Below are 5068 nucleotides of genomic sequence, written 5' to 3' on the forward strand. Positions count from 1 at the left end.
GGGTCTAATTTATTAGGTCTAAAAAAAGTCATACTTTTTTTATATTTGTCTCGCGTAAGAGATTTAATTGGTGAACGAAGAGACGTTGAAGTTGAAGGAGATTTAAGAAAGGAAGACTTGAGTTCCATCTCAAAAAACTAATATAATCACAAATTTCTATAAAAAAAACTTCTATATTTGACTCATAGAGTAGAGAGATGAAACTAATTTTAGTTTAGGTTGAAAATAATAAAATTTTAATCTCTAAATTTTAATATTTTTAATTTTTATAAAATGAAATTCATAAATTTTTAGTCCCAAAAGTTTTTTGTCTTTATTTTATCTCTATTTTTAATTCAACTCATGTATATCATTTGAATTTCTTTTAATAATTTTAGTAAAAAAGTTTAGAAAATTATAAGAATTGATCTTTCCATAAAAAATTAATTTTGTAAACAACAAATATAATTTTTTTAACTTCTTCAGTTTTCTTAGCTCGGTTGACGAGTTAAGGGCACAAAAGAAATTTTAAGAATCAGGTATTGAGTTCAAATTAAAAAATATATTTGACCGCTAAATTACTAACATTTGTCTTTAAAAAACATAATTGCAAAAAATCGTTTAAAAAATTAAAAAATACACATAAGTTGATTTCAAAACGAAAACACAAAATCAAGATAAATTTTTTTGGAGATTAAAAGTTGAAGAAGTTTTTATAGAGATTAAAAATTAAACATTAAAATTTTATAGATATTAAAAATTTATTTAATTATTTCATTTAATTACTTTGATTTCATGATATTCATCTGATATCGCTGAAGTTTTAACTTTTTAGTTTGATTCTCTTGTTGAGTAATTATAGATTTTTATTACGAGACATGGATGCCTGAATAATAATTTACATATTTTTATGGGCTCATTAGTTACATAATTTAATTTTTTGAATTTTTTTCTCACTATTTACATTGTTTTTATGCGAGATATTTTTAATTATGTATCTTGGGTTTGTCGTCCTACACTATTTTAGACCGGCGATAGTGTGGAACATAATAGTTGGCCTTGTTTTTCTATTTATGGCTGGTTTATTTTGGTTGAGTTTCCTCGTTGAAGAGTTTTTCGGTGGATCATCGATAAATACATTTTTTTAGCCACATATTCTCCCTAACCAAAGGCTGGTCATAGTTCCCTGCAACTAGAATATTGGCACGGGTCCAATTTGGGAGGATTACATTTTTTTTTATATAGTATAACTAAATTTTTAAAAATTGTATTTATATCTTTAATTTTGTATACCCGTCATTCTAAAATTTTCTATGAACAACTTATGTCAAAAATAAATATCCATTTTCTAAACGAAGACTATATTCTCTAAGATTAAACACAATTTCTATCAACTATAATTTTTTCTCCACACCCACCAGTGTGAGTATGCAACAGTTGTGGCAGCTATCACCGCCGCCACCACCAAAACCCAAAGGTTGAAATCTGGATGTTAGGGTATTCTTGATGTTCAAATATTGTGATTTATTGATTTAGAAACCCAATTTGTTTAAAATGGTTGATTTATTGATTTTAGAAATTCATTATCTATTATGATTTAATCTGATCTTAGGATTTTAGATTTTAGGAACTCATTACTGATTTTATTATTTACAATGATACTAATAGATCGTTTGCTGTTAAACGTTGCGAGGATGATCATTAGTTGACACAATTGTGAGAAATCCCAGGTTTTTTTTTTACTATGTCTCATAATATTAGAAAGTGTGATTCTGGATATGAGAAACCTACGAAAAGAAAAAAACTTAAAGATTTAACTCAATCTCAAGCATGAACTCTTGATAATTTTTTAATAAAAAAACCACTAATTTTCGTTGCAAATCATAATGTTCATAATGTTGTTGTTGAAACGTTTGATAATGCGTCCATTGAAAATGATGATGTTGATAATGATAATGATGATGTTGGCAATGCTAATAATGTTTATTGTGATTATTTTAATTTGAATAATTCACTTGATAATGAAGAGAATGTAGAGCAAGCAAACTCATTTGAACATTTGTTGTATGTATTTGATCCAAGAAATTGAGATGTTTTTTATTCTAGAATGATTGATTTTTTAGTTATGAAAGGTCTTAAAAGAGATTTTTTTTCATTGTAAAGTGTCCTAAGGATAATTCGAATAGACATTTTTCTGACTATTTAGTATACTAGAGTTTTTTCAAATGGAGAGCAATGAGATAAAGATTGACTTGTTTATTCGAAATAGTTTGATAAAATATTTTGTTTTTGTTGTAAAGTTTTTTAAAAAAGAATCGGTAAGGGTCAATTAACAAACGAGGGTTTTGGTGATTAGTCACATATTGGTGAAAGATTTAAAGAGCATGGGATAAGCATGAATCATGTTAAAAATATGACCACTTGGTATGAGTTGTGTCAAAGGTTATAAAAGGGTCAAACTATTGGCAAAACGGCTCAAACGATAAATATTTTAGTAATGAAATTTCTTGCTAAACATAGTCTGACCTTTCGTGGTTCTAATGAGAGATTGTACCAAAATAACAATAATTTTTTTTTTTTTAATTGAAATGTTAGCTGAATTTTATTCAATTGTCCAAGAACATATTACACGTATTACAAATGATAAAGTTTACTTTCATTATATTGGGCATAACATACAAAATGAGTTAATACTCTTGTTTGGTTTTGCAATTAAAAATGAAATTGTTAGAGAAAAAAATATCAACCAAGCAAAGTATTTATCTGTGATACTTGATTGTACTCCTGATGGTAGTCACCAAAAACAAATGCCTTTGATAATAAGATATGTGAAGTAGCAATATCAATCATAAGGAAGAGTGTTTGAATTGTGATTCTTTTTTAAAAATTAATTTATGCTTTTAATTTTAGAATTAATTCAAGATCAATCTTAGTTATAAAACAAAAATGTAGAACGTTTTTGGTTATTGAAAATAAATGAATCATATTATTTCTAAGCATAAGTGAGTGAAAATTTATTAAGGATAATAATAAGAGAATCATGCAATGATGTATTCTGATTCACCAAATGTGGGTTACATCAAGTCCTCATAATTTGTGAGTTTTTCCATTAATGTGTTTTACACAAGAATGTTCTTGCTTTCACACATACTTTTTTTTTATCACACTTAATTGGTTACAATTTTCACATTTCAACTTAGAAATGATTTTTTACAATTACCTTTTAGTCCATAAAGTATTTTTACACATTAACTTTTAATTACAAAAATAATTTTTATAAACCACTTAAAGTATCTTTAAGAATATAGTCTTAAGTTTCACATTAAATTGTGAAAAAAAGTTGAAGGATCATAATCTACTCGACATTTGTTTGATATTGATTTTCAGCAAAAAAAAAAATTATAAAGATCATTGAATCTAGTGTAAGACAAATGTAGCTTTTGCTTGATTGAAAAATTTGATCTCTCAAGTATGATTGTTTTAGTGATGAATTGATTGCACCTAAAACTCTTGATGTTATCTTCACCTTGAGGTTCTTATTGTGACAATTGCTTCTATAGAAAGAAGTTTTTCAAAATTGAAACAGTTGAATTTTTACTTGTCGTCTACCAAATTACAGAAAGACTTAATGGATTAGCATTGTAAGAACATATGCGCACCTAAGAGGGGGTGAATTAAGTGTTTAGAAATTTTTTAGTTTTTAGATACTTAGTGGATAAGTATTTTTATTAGGATATTATATGATAAAAAGCAAATGGCAGAAAAATAAAGAACACATCAATATTATTCTGGTTCCCTTTACAACCAAAGGTATATTCAGTCCTCTTGCACACCACAAGATATTTTCTACTATTGTTAGAATAAGTACAACTGTCACCCTATGACCTCTGTTGCAAACTCCTAACAATCACCATAAGATAGCACACAACTATATTAGTTTACAACACTTGAAGAAAGAACACTACTTTCCTCAATTTATACAATAACGTAAATGATTTACAATAATGACTTTGACTAAGATTAAGAGTGTATAACAATTGAGTACAATGATAACAATCTAATATAATTTCAAGTACAATAGAGAATTTTTCTCAATGATATGACGATGTAAAATTTGTACTTGAAATATGAAAGTAAGACTTTGAATAAATCAAAACATTTCAGAAAGTTTGTTCAAAGTTTTTCTAAGATTGATGTTAAGATCTTGAAAAGATTAATTCGTTAAGTCTGAAGCTATGAAGTATTTATAATCCTTAGACATCACTTTAGATCAGTAGCAATTGTTCCTAGAGGTTTGATGAACATATACAATGATCTATGTTGAATATGTACTGAAAAATTACATTGTTTCGCAGTTGTATTTTGTTACAGCAAGAATGTAGTCGAATACACATCTTTATAACGTTCAGTTTTATTTGAATTTTGAAGCTTGTATTCAAATACACATTCTTGTATTCGAATACAAATGAGTGAATTTTGCCACCGACTTGGTTTTGTATTCGGCTACACCATGTTGTCGTCGAATACAAATGTGCAGTTTTAGCTATTGACTTATCATTTGTATTCAAATACATTGTCTCGCAGTCGAATACAAAAGTCCAGTTTTAAATACTAACTTAGCAATTGTATTCGAATACACTCTCTCGTAGTCGAATACATATATTCAGTTTTAGCTACTGTCTTGAGTCTGTATTCGGCTACAACATGTTGTATTCGAATTAACATTGTTTTTTGTCAAAAACTTGATTTTCAAACATTGTTCATGCATTTTGACACTTTGAAAATTCTTTTGATGCATATGCTAAAACGAAATGTTCTCATGTGCATTTGAAATATAAGAATATTAAATTGCATCATGTACCTTACATTATAAAACTTCTAACATATTTGACCATAATTGACTTTGATTGTTTGACTTCTTTTTGCGCTTGCAACTTGATCACTTTCCTTAGACTTTGTCTTCATAAAAAACATAAGTATTTTACAAGCATCGGTAGCAATTGCGAATGATATTTTGGAAACAATACAATATGAAGACTTAATTGATGAATTTTTTCAAAAAGTGTTAGAAATATAACTTTTTTAAATA

Source organism: Cicer arietinum, chromosome 6, assembly GCF_000331145.2.
Source record: "Cicer arietinum cultivar CDC Frontier isolate Library 1 chromosome 6, Cicar.CDCFrontier_v2.0, whole genome shotgun sequence".
Lineage (NCBI taxonomy): Eukaryota > Viridiplantae > Streptophyta > Magnoliopsida > Fabales > Fabaceae > Cicer > Cicer arietinum.